At 35.1% G+C, this 19,697-nt stretch overlaps 2 protein-coding genes and 1 long non-coding RNA gene across 17 annotated transcripts in view; 2 read left to right on the top strand and 1 right to left on the bottom strand.

Moving 5' to 3' along the window:
- LOC137496842 (uncharacterized) overlaps nt 1–15,804 on the top strand; it is a 145,382-nt gene extending 129,578 nt beyond the window's left edge. For 2 of the 5 annotated variants that reach the window (XM_087276953.1, XM_087276950.1), the window contains exon 8: nt 10,209–10,782. The gene's annotated coding sequence lies outside the window, so the exon portion shown is untranslated. Of the gene's footprint in view, nt 1–10,208; nt 10,783–15,014; nt 15,152–15,564 lie in introns of those variants that run through there. The other 3 variants (XM_087276954.1, XM_087276951.1, XR_015504589.1) reach the window with 2 other exon arrangements.
- LOC141376869 (uncharacterized) overlaps nt 1–19,697 on the top strand; it is a 601,238-nt gene that overhangs the window by 537,611 nt on the left and 43,930 nt on the right. The window lies entirely within an intron of this gene.
- LOC137496776 (uncharacterized) overlaps nt 7,698–19,697 on the bottom strand; it is a 77,097-nt gene continuing 65,097 nt past the window's right edge. For 7 of the 11 annotated variants that reach the window (XR_015504660.1, XR_015504658.1, XR_015504659.1 and 4 more), the window contains one exon: nt 14,868–15,291. This is a non-coding gene — a long non-coding RNA (uncharacterized LOC137496776). Of the gene's footprint in view, nt 7,854–12,068; nt 12,789–14,867; nt 15,292–19,697 lie in introns of those variants that run through there. The other 4 variants (XR_015504657.1, XR_015504655.1, XR_015504656.1 and 1 more) reach the window with 4 other exon arrangements.

Raw genomic sequence — 19,697 nt, forward strand, 5'->3', positions numbered from 1 at the left:
GTCATCGGTGTACCACTCTTTGCTGCTGTTTACGAAGTGCAAACACAGATAAACAAACACTGGAGTGTTTTAAAGTCGCGTCAATCAGCTGATCTGTCTATGAGCTGACATATGAGCGATCCACTGATTGATTATTGTCTTTATGTAAAGTACAAAGAAATAGTGATGTAATTTAGGTTTTTAGTACATTGTCATCATGCAAATAAACATTTAGGGTCAGATTAGTTTTTACCAGACACAAATTAAGACTGTTTATTAGCTTTTTACAAATGTGTAAAGGGTGAGCAGAGACAAAAGTACCATTTTTCATGAAAACCTATTTTTAAAAGATGTGTTAGACAGAATTATGTTCTTGCTGTGGTTACTAACTCATAAGTGTGGTCTATCAATATTGGGTGGTATTTTGAACATTTAGAACAACTTCAGTATAACCTTACGTTAAAATTAAATTGCACATTGTTATTTTTGACTCCGTCAGTAGGGACGAAATTAACACACGAGTGGGTCCAAAGTAACACAATATTTGCTAGATTTACTGGCTTGATCTTGTTTATTTTAAATATATCTGACTATGACCTTGTTAATGTTAACTGCCAACATATTTTGTCCTTTATCTTTGCAAAATAGTTATAAACTGCATTTTCATTTTAAATTTCACTTCCATCAAAATATGTCAAAAGCAACCCAACAATGCAAAATATTACGATTTTCTACACTTTTTGCATTTTTTTTTTTGCTATTATTGGCAATATACATTAATAAAAAAAATAAATAAAAAAAACATCTGAATCCAAACAATGCAAACTCTAATGTGGAAGTGAAAATAAGGAATGGCTATTAGCAGTGGGACATACATTACAGTGTTACTGTTGTCCTTACAGGACTTTAAAAAAAAAAAAAAAGAAAGAAAAAAAAACACTCACAGAGATTGCAAACTTAAGGATGTGTTATTACACTAAATAACCTGTAGATCAGGGTTGTCAAACTCAGTTGCCTGCAGCCCTGCACAGTTTAGTTCCAATCCTGCTTTAACACGCTTACCTGGACGTTTAAAACAAGCCTGAAGGACTCGATTAGTTAGATCAGGTGTGTTTAATTAGGGTTAAAGCTAAACTGTGCAGGGCTGCAGTTTGACACCCCATGTAGATTGATCTTTATTTTGACACATGAAAAGAGAAACACAACTTGTGATAAGTAAAAAAAAAAAGAACTCTACGATAATTTACTTTCTGCACTTGAAAACAGAAATTTGCAGCTAACTGTGCGACACATTCCTGAAATCAGCTGATATTTGGCAGCTCCACCAAGGGTTACGTGCTAAATGTGCTGTTACAGCCCGGAAAGCAAATGTTGTCAAGACTTTCAGAAAATCGCTTTGTTACTTTCGTCACTGCTCTTTCCTACAATCTTTCTTAGGTTTGAGCAGAAAGAAGACGACTATTTATAAAAACGAAATTTTTAGGATATAATAAACGTTATCTTGTCATTCCATATAGCCATGCATGAGTTATTCAACAGCCAAAACAATAATGGACTACAGCACTGTATGTTTGAATTTTTTTGTTTGTGTTATCAAACAGTTAATTATGATTACTCGCATCCAAAAGAAAAGTTTGTATTAACATAATAAATCAGAATCATTGCTGATATACAGTCAAAATAATATATACATTATTATTATATACATATGTACATAATTAATATATACAGTCATAATAAATATGACTGTATATATTTACTATGTATGTAAACACATATATAAAAGTCAAAATATACAAAATATTTACACACACAATTATAGATCGGTGGATGGATGGTTGGACAGACGGACGGTTGGTTGGACGGACAGACAGACAGATGGACAGATGAACGAATAGACGGATGGATAGATAGTTAGATAGATAGATAGACAGACAGACAGACAGACAGACAGACAGACAGACAGACAGACAGACAGACAGATACTATAGATAGATAGATAGATAGATAGATAGATAGATAGATAGATAGATAGATAGATAGATAGATAGATAGATAGATAGATAGATAGATAGATAGATAGATAGATAGATAGATAGACAGATAGATAGACAGACAGACAGCCAGACAGACAGACAGATACGATAGATAGATAGATAGATAGACACAGACAGACAGACAGACAGACAGACAGACAGACAGACAGACAGACAGACAGACAGACAGACAGACAGACAGACAGACAGACAGACAGACAGAAAACTTGTTTTCAAATATATACAAGTTAAATTTAAGACTTTTTAGACCATTATTGATAAAAATTTAGACTTATTCAGGGCCAAACGCTAATGATTTTTTAATATCTCTTTAGAAAAAGATTTTCACTTGCCCTATTAAAAATAAATAAAATTGAATATCTTAAATATTACAATAGTTTGGTTTGATTTTTTTTTGTTTGTTTGTTTTCATATACATCCATTCACAGACCCTTTACCCTTACTAAGAATAGAACAAAACATAGCAGTCAATTTTCTTCAGTCTATAATAATAATAATTTAGTGATAAAAATATAGGTCAGGTCAGTATCCTGGATTGTTGGTGATGTATGGATGTTAATGGCCAGATTAAGTAGCTATATTTGAACAAAGGAAAATTAAGACCTGTTTAAAAAAGATCTACAAGACCATATTTTAGTAGATTTAAGACCTTTTAAGGCCTAAAATATAGCTATTGAGATTTTATAAGACTTTTAAAGAACCCATGGATACCCTGATACACCCAGGTATTTATGTGTACATAATAAACAGTATGCACATATATAATGAACATACTTGTATTTAAATGCAATTCTTATTATTTTTTAGTGATATGAAGTGGTCTGGCGTAATTATTTTTTTTTCTGTCCGTTTAGCAAAACTATGAATGGGGTAACTAAGACACCACAGAAAAAATGATAAAATAATTCAGTTTTTAGTGTGTAATTGTGATATAAACATACCCTTGCACCACACGATCACAAATAACTCATAACAGGCTAAATCTTTTACTGTGCACTTTAATACTAGCAGACCTTTTACATTTACACTACACCACATGTAGTTTCTTAAAAGCACGAGTAAATCTGCTGTTTAAGAAATGCATTTCCCAAAAAACATCAATTGGCTTCTCTTTGAATATTAATCAGGCTCCTGAACGATCCAATCACAAGCGAAAGGGAAAGCCTGGCCTCACCGCTCGCTGCTGAACCGCGGCTGACGGGTTAATCAATGCCCTGATCAATTTGGAACGTACAAATTGTTTTATTTGAATGGAAAATGCAAACTGTTGTTTCTCAAGTCCTGATTAATTGCATCGTTCCTGACCCACATATCGAGCGCTGCTTGGGAAGGCCCAAAGCTCAGAGCAGACCGTACTGCTACAAATTTTATAATAAGGTTATGCTATATTGTAAATGAACCAAGACGCAATGCTCAGAAGGGCTGTTATTGGGAATGAATAACTGAGGAAGTGAAAAGGGTTACATTGACTTAAAATTCTAATGTTTAATCAGAGGCGTGCTTTATTTTTTGAAAGAAATGCATGCGGTGGAAATTGTTTTCTAAATATATTGTGAAGTTTCCGGAAACCACTGTTGACCTAGAATTACTTGAGCTCATTTTTTCTTCTTCTCCGTATTCCCTCAGCATTGTTATTGTGTGTACGGCAGGTTCAATCGTGATAATGCAATAGGATTCAGCCACACGTTAATTAGCCAAGAACGACCCAAGAGAGCCAAACTGGATATGCTATTACTGAGAGAAATACAGGAACACTCAAAGACAAATTATACAGTGCTTGATAAATTAACTAATGCCTCTCTGATTAAAAGCCTGAAATGCAATCTAATTTTTTTTTTCTCTTCAAATTACCAATTTGTCAGAACAAATGAATCCAATATTCTTTCCGTTTTCGTTTGCTGAATACAACGTACATCTAATTTCATATGACACAAAAAAAAAAATCTCACCTTCTGTCCCGGCATTCATGTTCCTTTTTCATTAGACTTTGGCTTTATTGCGTGCAATTTATCAAACTAATACACCTCTATAAGCGAGCGAGAGCCGAAGTAATCATTTGAAAATGCCATTATAATCATATATGTATGAGTTGTTCGTCCATTTATCTGTTTATGCGAGTGCATTTATATTTATTGGTGTTATGTATAAATACACGGCGGAATCCAGAGGTCTGATGATTAGTTTGATTTTTTTCATTTATTATATGGAGTTTGAGTGAAAAGCTGAACTGAAAGCAGTGCAGTATTATATTAATGTTCATTATAATAGACTGGATGTGCTGTATATGTGTGGCTTGTTTTGTTAATAATGCTCTTCCTAATGAGAATTTAAAAGTTAATAGGACATTTGTGAAACCATTATGTGTTTTTTACAATTGTTAAGCATTTTGTTGCAAGAAAAACGTATGTATTTTCCCAAACTTTATTCATTGCAGTTTTTTAAACTGAGCTAGAGCAAAGGTAATCATTTCCAAATTATATGAGAATTCATATATGTATAAGTTATTTATCCATTTATGATTTTGAGGAGTGCATTTATATATTAAGAGTTCAGATGCAAAAACCTCTAAGTGCCGTCTAAAATTTTCCTCGAAAAGTAGTTTTTCTTAGCCTCCTATGTTTGTTCAGTTATTTCACTTTTTTAAGGCGATGGAAATAATCTATTCTTTGGACTAAGGGTGCTTTCACACCTAGACTTTTGTTTTGGAACCTGGCCCGTTTCCCCAGTTAGCACGGTTCATTTGGCACATGTGAGTCCAGCAATCACGCTAGGATCCGCACCTAAACAAACGGTTCGAGATCGCCTGAATGCGATGGTCTCGGCTCGATTGAAACAAACTCTGGAGCGGATCGATTGTAGTAAGAAAGCAATGTGATCTGAGCCAGGCTATAGCACAGAGTATTATGGATATGTCATAGGCATACGGCTATATGAAGAGAGAATTATGAGTACAGGGATTTTTTTCTACTGGCCCAATCGGACAAGTGGTTCAGATTTTTACTTGCCCTGCCAAAATTTTCTCTGGCCCCACCAAAAAAAAAGAGGTTAACCATTTAGTTATTCAGCATAACTTTTCTTTAAATACAACTGACAATTTAAAAAAATGATTTAATTTAAATACAATACTGATTAGATTAATTAAAGTGAATTGTTTAATAAGTTTTTTGTTTTTTTATAACCCACCAAAATGCCTCATTTTATAAACCGGCTCATTACATCAGTCTATAATACTGTCAGCACTTTTATTTTTCATTCATTTGTAAACCTCGATTTAAAATGCATTTCACTTCTTGTTCTTGCTTGATCCATCAACAAAATAATCATATTAGCCTACGCTTTTTTGTTTTTAATGTAGACTAAGAATGCTAAAGAAAGTGATTTAATTTAAAAATTTGTGCTGTCAAATGATTAATCACAACAAAAAAGTTCATATTTACAAAATATAACTGTGCGTACTGTATAAATATATGCGTGACTACATTGTTTATATATATATGTATATATATATATATATATATATATATATATATATATATATATATATATATATATATATATATACTTAAAGTCGAAATTATTAGCCCCATTGATTTATTAGCCTTGTTTATTTTTTCCCCAATTTCTGTTTAATGGAGAGAAAATTTTTTAACACATTTCTAAACATGATAGTTTTAATAACTCATCTCTAATAACTGATTTATTTATTTTTGCCATGATGACAGTAAATAATATTTGACTAGATATTTTTCACTTCTATACAGCTTAAAGTGACATTTAAAGGCTTAACTAGGTTAATTAGGTTAACTAGGCAGGTTAGGGTAATTAGGCAAGTTATTGAATACCAATGGTTTGTTTTCTAGACTATCAAAAGAATATTGAAAAAATAAATATAATTTGTTGAAAAATGATTTTATTTTCCATATTATTATATCAAGTTTTTTTTTCCATTTAATTTATTAAATGAATGCATCTTTAATTAATACATGTTTTTAAACTTTATTGCACTTTGATTTTATTTTAAGAATCTGACAAAATGAGAGGTTTGAAGTACAGTGGCAAAGTATAAAAGTGCAACAAAACAGAAAATCAACAAATTATTTAACCCTTTTACTAAATGTAAAATATAAAAAAAATATATAATACAATATTTAATGATTATGCAATACTAAATGCAAACATTTATTTTCTACATGTATTTTCTCTCACATCTGTGCTGATCAGCTGATCCTCTGGAGATGTTTATTAACCCTAAACTCAAGTGTGAATTCTCATCTTCAGGTCATGCATTACAAACAACAATCCAACTCTTCTCACACGTTTTTAATGTTGGCCACTTGCTAATTTGCCACGTGTAAATACATTCACATAGAGCTCAATGTCTGAATTTCAATCTGCACCTCCGGCTTGAGTTAATTAAACAGCAGCATCTGTCCTTCAGCACAGCCTTCTTTACAATTCCACTTTTTCCACTAAAAATGACTCCATATGTGCAGATTTGAGGGTTCACACTGTGCGACAACATGAGCATTTGCTGCAAATGAGATGAGAATTCATTTTTCTTCAGATTAGTGTCATTGAAGATCATCAGTCCTCCTGTAAACAGCTTCATCTGGCAGATAACAATAACGTTTAGGTGGCATGGTGGCTCAGTGGTTAGCACTGTCACCTCACAGCAAGAAGATCGCTGGTTCAAGTCCTGACTGGGCCAGTGGGTGTTTCTGTGTGGAGTTTGCATGTTCTTCCAGTGTTTGCGCAAGTTTCCTCCGGGTGTTCCGGTTTCCCCCACAGTATAAACACAGGCGCTATAGGTGAATTGAATAAGCTTAATAGGCCGTAGTTTATGAGTGTGTGTGTGTGTGTGTGTGTGTGTATGGGTGTTTCCCAGTACTGGGTTGTGGATGGAAGGGCATCCGCTTTGCAAAACATATGCTGGAAATGTTGGCGGCTCATTGCACTGTGGTGACCCCTGATAAATGAGGGTCTAAGCTGAAGGAAAATGAATGAAATGAATCTTCTACTTTGAGAAGACGCAGTCGTTCAGCTCAGAAATAACCTCTCAGCTCTGAATAACTGTTTAGAAAACACACTTGTCCTTTAGATACTTTTAAAAGATCTGAAAACTATTTTTTGCACTTTTTTTTTTTTTTTTTGCAAAAAAGATGTATGTTTTTGTACATAAACACAAAGACATAATAAATGGCAGTTTTAAGCTACTTAGTTGATATTAATGCAACTATGCAATTAATAAAATAATGTTAACTTTGTGAGGACGTCACAAACCAGTAATATAAAAATAATTCATATATTTGTAACATGCAAGTCATTTTAAATGCTTAAAAAATATTAAAGTAAAAATATTGGGTCACACTTCACAATAAGGTTCTTTAGTTAATGCATTTACTAGCATAAACTACATATGAACAAGACTTTATTATACAGTATTTATTAATCATAATTTAAATTTACTAACGCATTAACATCCAAGTGTATGCTTGTTAACATTGGTTAATGCACCATGAGTTAATATAAACTAACAATTTTCATTAGCTAACATTGACTAACTCAGTTGGCGTTTGTGTGTGGAGTTTGCATGTTCTCCCTGCGTTCGCGTGGGTGCTCTGGTTTCCCCCACAGTCCAAAGACATGAGGTACAGGTGAATTGAGTGGGCTAATTTGTAAATTGCATGAGTGTGCGTGTGAATGTGTGTGGATGTTTCCCAGAGATGGGTTGCGGCTGGAAGGGCATCCGCTGAGTAAAAACGTGCTGGTTAAGTTGGCGGTTCATTCCGCTGTGGCGACCCCGGATTAATAAAGGCACTGAGCCAAAAAGAAAATAAATGAATAATCATTGACTGACATAAACACATACTGTTCATTGACTGTTCATGTTAGTAAACACATTAACTAACATGTTAGTAACTGTTACAACCCTTTAGTTGCCTTGTTTCATCTGTTTCTCGGCCTATAAAATATCTCATTGGCCACTTCCAGCTGATTGCTTGTTCCTGATTGGCCTACAGTGTGTTAAAGCCATGACACAACTTCCTTGACAGCTATCTTGTTTTGGTCACTTGCTTTGTGTTTGTTGAAATGGTTGTATGTTGTGTAGTGCAGAGGTTTTGAATGTTAAAGTTGTGACTAGAGATTTGTGAGTACTGTTTGTTTTGTGTTTATGATACTTTGTTCCACTGGCTTGTTAGACCTCTTTACCTGCTGGCATTGAGTTTTGGATTGTCCCTTAAATGCGGTTGCCTGTTTTGTAAATAGTTTGTAAACAGTGTATATATTTTGGGATAGTAAGGAGTTTGACACCATTTTATTTGCAAAAACCTTTTGACCTCTGTTTTTGTGTTAGGTAGTTGGAGTAGTGAATTGTATTTTCTTTTCTTTCATGATGATCAGGTAAGTTAGAGATTTAAAATAAAGGAATTTAATAATAAAACAACCTTATTGTAAAGTGTTAGCAAATGTTGTTATAAGAATAAAAAGTAGTTTTGATTTACTGTTATTTTAATTAATAATCACATTTTTTAAACGTTGGCATCGGACAACATGTTTTATGTGTTTAATTTTTATTTACTGTTTAATAAATTTGTTTTCATATCATTTTTATTATTTATATATATATATATATATATATATATATATATATATATATATATAACGTCCCATAAAGTTTTTATTTTAAGTTTATTTTATTATATTAGTATCAGTGTTTAATTATTTTGGTCAAATAAATATTACAACCCCAAATCAGAAAAAGTTAGGACAGTATTGAAAAGGTAAATAAGATATTTAAAAAAAGTAGTGTTATATGCATATTTAAACAAGATGATGCCAAACCACATTCTGCACACATTACAAACTTCTACCTGCGGCAGAAGAGGATACAGGTACTTGACTGGCCTGTTTGCAGTCCCGACCTGTCTCCTATAGAGAATATGTGGCACATTTTGAAGCGCAAAATGCGACAACGGAGACCCCTGTACTGTTGATCACCTTAAGACTTGTTTGCAGGAAGAATGGGACAAAATTACACCTGAAACACTTCATCACTTGGTGTCTTCAGTCCCTAAACGTCTTGTTGTGAAAAGGAACGTTAGCATTACATAGTAGTAAATGCTTTACTGTTACAACTTTTTTGAAATGTGTTGCAAGAACCAAAATTGTAACATGTTTATTTTGATTAAATACTATAAGAATCATGTGGAGCACATTAAATAATGTCTGTTGTATTGTCTGCAATGAAATACAAGTCAAAGTAAATTGAGAAATCACTTTTTTTATTTGCAACTAATGTAGTGGTGTTCTAGGTCGCTGGTAAGATATTGCTAGGTGGTTGCTAAGGTGTTGCTAGGTGGTTGCTAAGGTGTTGTTTGCCAGTTGCTAAGGTGTTCTAGGTCATTCCTAAGGTGTTCTAGGTCATTGCTAAGGTGTTAAATTGAAAAGAATTTTGGTTCTGAGTGGTTGCTAAGGAGTAGCTAGGTGGTTGCTATGGTGTTCTGAGTGGTTGCTAAGATGTTCTAGGTCGTTGCTAAGGTGTTGCTTGGTGGTTGCTAAGGCATTGCTAAGATGTTCTAGGTTGTTGCTAAGGTGTTGCTAGGCGGTTGCTTAGGTGTTGCTAAGCGGTTGCTAGGGTGTTGAATTTTTGTTCTGAGTGGTTGCTAAGGTGTTGCTAGGAGGTTGTTAGGCAGTTATGGATGGTTGCCAAGGCGTTGCTAAGTGGTTGCTAGGTGATTGCTATGGCGTTGCTTGGTAGTTGCTAGGCAGTTGCTAAGATGTTCTTGGTCATTGCTAGGTGGTTGCTAAGGTGTTGCTAGGCGGTTGCTAAGGTGCTTTAGGTCATTGCTTAGGTCTTGCTTGGCGGTTGCTAGTGTGTTGCTAGGTGTTAGCTGATGTGTTCTGAGTAGTTGCTAGGCAGTTGCTATCATAAATTAGCATGGTTCTAGTATAAATTACAAGTCAAAGTAAATTGAGAAATCACTACTTTTTTATTTGCAACTGTCCTGACTTTTCCTGATTTGGGGTAGTATACAGCATATATAAACTAAATGACCATGTTGATTTCAGCATGTTTTAAGTACTTCTATTGTGTGTCTTTCCCCCTATTTTAATTCATGTATTGTTCTCCATGTGGTCTTCTCCCTGACTGATGTTTTTGGCCGGCGGGAGGTTGACATACCACACACCACAGGCAGTCCAGCCGGATTCCCGCAATCCTTTGGAAATGTGTTTGGCATTCCTGCTCTGGGTATAAGAGCGTCATCTCTTCACATCCGATACCTGAACACACTCCACACACACACACACACTCTCCGATTAAACGGGTCTGGACATTCAGCCTGTGCTTTGATGCCTCTTTCATTCTAATGGCGACACTCATCCAATCCGGTTATGGATTTGAGGCGGCTGGAGCTGGAGATCTTTAATCCCGATCAGACCAGCTCCACTCGGGATGCGGAGGGTCCCGCTGGTGCTGCATGGAGAGGCTGATAAAGGATAATTCGGCTGTTTGTAAAGGACACACTGTCCGTCCATCAGAGCGAGACCCTCCAGAGCTGCACTTCTGCCAGAAACACTCAATGAAGTTCAGGCCCATCATTCTCTCTTCCAGCCTCAGACGCTCAATTGTTTCCGTAGATTACAGGCTAATCCCATTTAGGACGGATGAAGCTGGACACAATGCTGTTTTTTTACGTTTTAAATGTCAAAATAAACAAAAAGTGCATGTTGGAGTCAATATTTAGATGATTGCGCTACTTTTTGTGTCTTAAACGTTGAAGATGAACACATTAATATTCATCTTCCATCATCCATTTCTTATATGCTAATTAAAACATTTTAGAATTTAATTTGTACATACAGTCAAGCCTGAAATTATTTATATCCCTGACAAATGCTGACTTAAGTTACTTTTATTCAACCAGCATGTTGTTGTTTTTACTGGAAATGGCACCGGCTTCTCCCAAAAGATAATAAGATGATGTACAAGAGGACATCATTGTGGAAGAAAATGTGCTGGGATTTTTGGAGTAAAAATATTTCTTTAAGTAACTTTAAGTTAGAATTTGTTAGAGGTATGAATAATTGTGGGCTTGACTATATTTACATAGTAAACATTTTTTATAATTTTACATATTTCAACTACATTAGTCGATAATAACAATATTAACAACAATGTAAGATTAAACAAAAGGTTCAACAATAATATTAAATAATTTATCTGCTAATGTTATTTAATATAGATGGCACGGTGGCTCAGTTGTTAGCACTGTTGCCTCATAGCAAGAAGGTCCCTGGTTTGAGTCCTAGCTAGAGTTTGCATGTTCTCCCGGTGTTGATGTGGGTTTCCTCCAGATGCATTTAGAGATGGTATATAAGTATATAATTTCACTCTCCTGGGAAATGCAGGTCTCGTGAATGGTTTGTGAGCACACTAAAGTGCACACAGCATGCCATATCAATTGTAAGAAATAAGTCCAAAAGGCAACTGACTGTGTAAAGCCTCATAAAACAACACAAAAATACGATGAATATGCCGACATCAGCGGCTAATCTGCCGGAATCAGCTGAGGTGAAGGCGACCAGCGAAACCTAGCTGTCACTCAAGTGGCCACGCCCTTAATTATGCAAACTTAATGTAGAGGAAACAGATGAGTTAAAAAAAAAAAGTTCACCCCCTCACAGTTGTCATGAACAGTAATATTAGCTGTCTGAACTGAAATCGTTCTTTGTACCAGGCTGTGAACACCTTTTTTTCTGCTGTAAAGTTGGCCATTTTAACAGTGGGCTCAATGGAAATCTGCTTCATATGGAGCAAGGACTAGCGGAATTTCGATGAATTGCAGTTTCAGTTACTTCCGTATTGGCTTCCTGAGTGAGAGGGGGAGGGTGCTGCTTGGTCTACACTAATTATAGATTTGACAAACATTAAATTGTATTTAATTATTTATACAGCGAAGACAATTCAACGTTATTTGATTAATGTTGAATCCTGTTCTTAAATGCTCTTAGACTCCACAGAAACTCACAAAACATTCATTCATTTAATTCCTTTTCGGCTTAGTCCCTTTATTAATCAGGGGTCGGCACAGCGCAATGAACCGCCAACTTATCCAGCTGGTCATGATGATCCAGTTGCGAGCATAAAAACTTTCCATTCTGACTTTACTCTGTCGTTTTTTGGAGCTCCATTACTCTCCACTTGATAAAGTTAGTCTAAGAGTGAAAAGAGTGAACTCTTCCTCACGTGTACTGTCGTTTCTTCTGAAGGAGTTTCTTCATCTGTGGTCTCGCTGCGAGTCTGGTCTGGATCTCAGCATCCACATTCAGTTAATTAGCGTTGGGTCTCTCCGCAGCCTGCAGGATTCATGCGGCGCTGCTCAGCATTGGCGAGCGGGGAGCTATTACATGGCAGGAGGACGACGACACCTTCATCCTCTCCGCATGATGCACTGACCCGCTCAACATCCACACTGTCAGGCTTCTGGACAACAGGAAGACCAGCAAACTTTTTTGATTGCGTGACACCAAACTTACCTTGACAGGCCCGGGAGGATCGGGACATGCTGTGTGTGTGACCGACTCAAGCTGAGCTGAAGTGAGGCTTTCTTAAAGTCACTGTCTGCTGGAGTTACACTCACTGCTTCAAATGCATATCCGATACTTTGTGCAGGAGTGATGGCGGCTTTGGAAGAACCGCTTCATGGACACTATTATGAATCATCTGTTGTGAATCAGTGGTTCTGAGAGCTCTACTTGGGGAAGAGTTCATACATCAGCATAAAACACGGTAAACAATTAGAAAAGTAAACCTTGTAGACAAACTTCATGGTGTCTTGAGAAAGCAGAATCTGAAAGTTTGATGTAGCTTTTAAATTTAAAGAATTGAAGGAATTTTTAAGAAAGTTGATTCAGTCATAACCATGTGTAGGTTAGTATGTTTCTAGTTAGGCAGTTGATAGGGGGTTCTGATAGGTTGTTAAATTGTTGCTAGGCAGTTGCTAAGGTGTTCTAGGTTGCTGGTAAGACATTGCAAGGTGGTTGCTAAGGTTATGTATGCCAGTTGCTAAGGTGTTCTAGGTCATTCCTAAGGTGTTGCTAGGTGGTTGCTAATGTGTTCTAGGTCATTGCTAAGGTGTTGCTAGGGTGTTGAATTGAATAGAATTTTGGTTCTGAGTGGTTGCTAACGAGTAGCTAGGTGGTTGCTATGGTGTTCTTAGTGGTTGCTAAGATGTTCAAGGTCATTGCTAAGGTGTTGCTTGGTAGTTGCTAAGGCATTGCTAGGCGGTTGCTAAGATGTTCTAGGTTGTTGCTAAGGTGTTGCTAGGCGGTTGCTTAGGTGTTCAAAGTCATTCCTAAGGTGTTGCTAGGTGGTTGCTAAGGTGTTGCTAGGCGGTTGCTAGGGTGTTGAATTTTTGTTCTGAGTGGTTGCTAAGGCATTGCAAGGTGGTTGCTAAGGTGTTGCTAGGAGGTTGTTACGCAGTTATGGGTGGTTGCTAAGGCGTTGCTAAGTGGTTGCTAGGTCATTGCTAGGTAGTTGCTAGGCATTTGCTAAGATGTTCTAGGTCATTGCTAGGCGGTTGCTAAGGTGTTCTAGGTCATTGCTAAGGTCTTGCTAGGCGGTTGCTAGGGTGTTCTGATTGGTTGCTAGGAGATTGTTAGGCAGTTCTGGGTGCTTGTTAATGTGTTGCAAGGCAGTTCTGAGTGCTTTCTAATGTGTTGCTAAGGTATTGCTAGGCGGTTACTAAGGTGTTGCTAGGTGTTTGCTAATGTGTTCTGAGTAGTTGCTAGGCAGTTGCTATCATAAATTAGCATGGTTCTAGTATAAATTAGCATGTTGCTAGCATGTTTCTAGCATAAATTTGCATGTTATTTGCATAGCTGTAGTATGAATTACCATGCAGCTAGCATGTTTCTAATATGAACTAGCATGTTGTTAGCATGAATTTAGAATGAATTAGCATCTTGCTAGTATGATTTGTATGTTTCTAGCATGGATTGGTTTGTTGTTAATATGGCCCATGTAAAGCCAATGCCAGTTTTTTTCTATAATGGAAGTCTATGGGACAGTTGCTAGGGTGCAGTAAATGGTTGCTAGGGTGTGGCTAGTAAGTTGAAAGGTCATCAGTGATTGGTAGGTTGTTAGTTTGAGGTAAATGAGCCCTGTATGAGTCTGTATGACAGTCTGGCGCAAAGTTATGAGGTTACAAAGTTTGGTCCAATCAGTCAATGAGACTTTTGAAATTTCCAAGTCAGTTTTAAGAAAACCGTAAGTCGGATCAGTTGGAAAAGATATAGCAGCTTAATTTAGCATAGTTTGGAGGTTTGGAGTTAGTTTGGTGGTTGTAGTATGGGCGGTCTAGGAGAAGAAGCGTTCTTAAAATAGTCTAAGAAGACGGAACAATAATACGTTTCTGTAGGATATCAGTATTCTCAAGCCACCATAATTAGCAAGCATAGTTTAATACAATAGACCTAAAATAAAAATATGTATATTATTGTTTTGTGAGTGGCAGCGCAGTGGGTAGTGCTGATACCTCACAGCAAGAACATCGCTGGGTCAGTAGGTGCTTCTGTGTGGAGTTTGCATGTTCTCCTCGTGTTTGTGTGGGTTTCCTCCAGGTGCTCCGGTTCCCCCCACAGTCCAAAGACATGCGCTACAGATGAATTGGGTAAGCTAAATTGTCTGTAGTGCATGCGTGAATGAGTGTGTATGGATGTTTTCCAGTAATATGCTAAATAAGTTGGCGGTTCATTCCGCTGTGGTGACCCCTGATTAATAAAGGCACTAAGTTGAAAAGAAAATGAATGAATGTTTGGAGCAACGAATATGCTCACTTTTGATCACTTTAATGCTTGGTATTAGCCAAAAACAAATCTGGACTTTCTGAGTCCCGTGGCCTATTCAGAAACACTACTTGTAACCTTCCTGCTCACTTCCAGGAATCTGATTCTTGACTCTTGTTTCTCTCTCAGACAGTTTGTTTGGGCAGAATGTGCGATTTGTGAAGCTTTTGGAGCTGAAGTTGACAGCGGATGAGCTGCGGTGACCATCTCACTGACAGGCTGTATCTCTGCCCGCGGCCACTGCACAACACATGACACATGAATAGGTAATTTTACCTTTGCGTTACCGGGTCAAGACCTTTGACCTGGAGGGTCTCAGCTGTCAGTGTCAGGATCAGTTTCAGCGCTCGCCCTGTCAGACGCTTCAAAAGTCAGCGACAACATCCTCCACACCATCCCTGCGGCTCTAAACACACACACACAGATAGAAACAGAAGCTGCCACACACTGAAGCACAGACAGAAAGAGAAAAAGCAAAGATGGTGACCTTCCTGCTTCATGGCAGTAGCTCAGTCCCAAGAGCAGTCCCGGGATCTTTTGATATTTCAAAAAGTGTCATGTCTTTTTTTTTCTTTCTATTTTTCCTTCTATTGTTGCCCACTGATATGTCACATTGTTGTTGAAATGAAATGCAACACTTGCCAGGGTTGTGATTTCCTTGTTTTTGTGTTTTTTTTAGGGAAGCCCAGTCATGTCTCTTGTACAGCTGCTGAGTTTGGGAAGTTTGGGAAGAGCTGCAGGAGCTGTAGGATCTGGACTCGTATATGGCAAGAGAGACTTTATTTCCTTACTATTCTGAGTCTGAAGTAGAGGATAGAAAAGAGTTCTGAGAAATACTGTAGTCTAATTGCTTATTTTTCAGTCTTAAAATATAATAAAGCTTATGTGGGCATTCAAAAAATAAAGGCAGAAATACAAACGTATGTGTCAGCATTTATTAGAAAAGAAAAAAGAAAAACGATTTCAACATTATAATAAAAGTTAATAACAAGTTTTTATGTTGGCATTAAAAAAAGATCCAAATTACAAACTTTTGTTGAAATGCTCCAAAAAAGGTTAGAATTACATATTTATTTCAGAATTCTTAAAATAAAAGGTGAGAATTACAAACTGTCGGAATGCAGGAATTCATAAAAAAATCTACAAAAAGTGAGAATTACAAACTTGTCAGAATTACAAGTGAGAAATAAAAAACCTTTGAATTACTAACTTGTTGAAATTCTCAGAAGTGAGTTACAAATTTATGTCAAATTATTAAAAAGTCAGAATTAAAAAATTGTTGGAATTAAAAAATATATATATGAATTACAACCTAATGTCAGAAATTTAAATAAAGTCAGAATTACAAATTTGTCGAAATTAACAAAAAAAGGTCAGAATTACAGTTTTGTGTCAGAATAAAAATTAATTCACAATTACAAACTTGTTGAAATTCTCAAAACTCAGAAAAAAACATGTTAGAATTAAAAAAAAGTCAGAATTACAAATTTATCAGAATAAAAATGAATTACAAATTTGTCAGAATTCTCAAAAAAATGAATTACAAATTTGTCAGAATTTTCAAAAAATTTAATTACCAATTTGTCAATTACAAACCTGTGTCAGGGTTCATAAAAAGTGTCAATTCTAATAAAAGTGTTAGCATTATCAAAAAAGTGAGAATTACAAACTTGTCGAAAATTGGCGAGATTTATGTCAGAACTGTAAAAATAAAAATAAAATAAAAAAATAAAATCACAATTCTCAAAAATTATTCCTAGTTAAAATCTTACATCTGAATTTCTAAAAAAAAAAAAAAAAAAAAAAAAAGTGTCAAAATTTTTCTAAAAGGTGACAATTATAAACTTGTGTCAGGATGTTAAAAAAGTAAGAATTACAAACTTATGTTGGAATTAAAAAAAATTACAATTATAAATGTCAGAATTCTTAAAAAAGTAAGAAGTACAAACTTATGTAAAAATTTATCAAGTCAGAATTACAAATATTATGTCAGAATTCTGGAAAAAAAGTCAGAATTACAAATTTGTAGGAATTTGAAAAAGTCCGAATTACAACCTTTAGTTGGAATTTAAAAAAGAAGTGTCGGAATTATCATTAAAAGAATTACAAACTTCTCAAAATTCTCAAAAAAGTCAAAATTACAAACTTGTGTTTGGAGTCTCAAAAAGGGTCAGTTCCTAAAAAAAGTGAGAAATACAAATTTATGTTAGATTTCTAAAAAGTCAGAATAACAAATTTGTTGAAATTAAAAAATATATTTGAATTACAACCTAATGTCAGAATTCAAAAAAAGATGTGATGGAATTCTCAAAAGCCAAAATTACAAACTTGTGTCAGAATTCTCAGTGTTGGAAGTTTTAAAAAAATGTAAAAATTACAAATTAATGTTGTAATTCTCAACAACAACAAAAAAAATCAATTGCAAACTTAAGCTTTATTTTTTTTTAAGTCAGAATAACAAACATGTCAGAATTATCAAAAAAGTCAGAATAAAAGCTTGTGTCGGAATTTAAAAGAGTGAAAAAAAAGAAATGCTAAGAAAAATTAATTACAGACAACAGAATAAAAAAAAGTCAATTACAAACTTGTCAGTTTTCTCAAAAAAAAAAAAAAAAAAAAAGCATTCCAATTTTAGGAAATAAATTCCAATTGTTTTGAAACTGTAAGCTCAAGGCCAAAGTGAACAAAAATGCAGTACTGCGGATCAGAAGTTTTTTTTTTTTCTAAGAACGCGTATAAGTCTGAATATTCAGAAAAGAGTTTTGTGAGATGTTAACATATTTTAATCATCAACAAGAGCAAATATATACCAGGTATAGTTGCACTGCATGTGTGTTGAAGATAGAGTGGACACAGATGATGCTGGTACTGTAAGTTTGCTGGCGAGATGTGCAGTTTTCTATGAACTCGTACAGGTGAAGAGCCGCTTACTGGAGCGTTCAGCTGTTTCTTTGTTTCTTACCAATAACTCACACAGTCTGAGCCTCAGAGAATGCTGGGATGCGGTTTTTGTTGTATTACTGCTGGTGATCATTTAATCGACTCCAAAGTGTAGTACGATGTACAGCAGCTTATATTTTGGGCATCACACGCTCATAAACGTTTTCTATGCCTTGAAATGGGAATATTTATTATTTTTATGTAATCTGTAACACCATATTCATAACAAAAACACGTATGTTTGATCATAATTAAATGTTAGTATTCATGTTCACAAGATTAAAGTTATAAACGTGCCACTAATGTTTAAAAAATAAATTCAAATGTTAAATTTAACATTGGTTTAATTTTATAATGGAGAATGTTTAGAACATTTAAAAACCTTCAAATTATGTTTTAGTTAATATTTTATGTTTAATTTTACTGTTATTATTATATATGTGTTGATCAAATTAATATTCATTAATGTTATGTTCAAATTATATTTCAAAATGTTTAAAACATGTTTTTTTATTATTATTTTTACATTTAATATTATTATTGTTAATATAAAACATGTTCATGTAACATTTATTAATAATAATAATAAAATTAATAATAATAAGTATTATTATATTCAAATAATAATTCAAAATTGTATTATTATTTTTACATTTATTACTATTAAATATGTGTTAATTTAGGCAACACTGTGGCTCAGTGTTGTCGCCTCCCAGCGAGTAGGTCACTGTTTTTTAGTCCTTGCTGGGTCAGTTGGGGTTTCTGTGTGGAGTTTGCATGTTCTCTCGGTGTTGGGGTGGGTTTCCTCCTGGTGTTCCAGTTTCCCCCACAGTCCAAAGACATGTGCTATAGATGAATTAGGTAAACTAAACTGGCCATACTGTACGTGTGTGTGTATTAATGTTTCCCAGTACTGGGTTGTAGCTGGAAGGGCATCAGCTGAACAAAAGTATAAGTTGAAGGATAATGAACCATTGTGTGAATTTAATTACTATTCATTAATATTATTATTATTTTCACTACTGTACATTTTCCAAAACACTGAATACTGTATGTAGGTTCACAGAAGAATGATGATGATGATGAATATTAATATTATTTAAACAATTGCATTATAATTTTTTTCCACTGTAATGTACACTGATTGCTCTTAGGAAATGTGTGCATTATTGTCATCATATCCATCAATTTCCTAATATCCTTGTGGCTTTTAGGGTCATAAGATTATTATCATCATCATCATCATGTTCTGTGCTATGTATAATATTTGCATTATTGTTTGTGTGTATTATTTAAATGTAATTGTTATTTTACACTGTTTGCTCTTTCTGTAGTTCCCAATCTGAGTTTGCATTATTCTCCAGTTGAAAGATGCAATTTGACCCAATTATACAACACAAGTTAATCTGCTTTTATGAACAGAAATGATCAAAACATCTGGTGTTTGTACTTTCCATGACGGGCTTTAAAGAGGAAGAAAAATGACCCGCACTGACTGACGGCTCCGTCTCTGCTGATAGAGGGAAATACAAGTTCACAGATTTTTAAAGCACAGCACAATTTAAACACAAGAAAAGCATGTTAAATCGAAGGAATTGACATTTTAAGCATGCGCGCCTCTTTTAAACGAACACGCTTTGAAACGTGTAACCAAGATGACACCCGGCTCGGTCTTGTCTTTGTCATTTTCACTTTCATTTCTTCTCCTTTTCTCTCTCTCTCTGGATAATGAATGACCAGCGGAGTCCCGACTCATGCACAAATCATGTCCCATCAGCCCCAGCCGTTCCCGCTCAAAACCCCAAACTTCAGCCTTATAAAAACAGCTAATATTCGTTTTCGGCTCCAGTATTGCTGGACAAAACAAGACTG

The sequence above is a fragment of the Danio rerio genome, chromosome 12 (assembly GCF_052040795.2).
Source record: "Danio rerio strain M-AB ecotype USA chromosome 12, GRCz13ab, whole genome shotgun sequence".
Classification (NCBI taxonomy): Eukaryota; Metazoa; Chordata; class Actinopteri; order Cypriniformes; family Danionidae; genus Danio; species Danio rerio.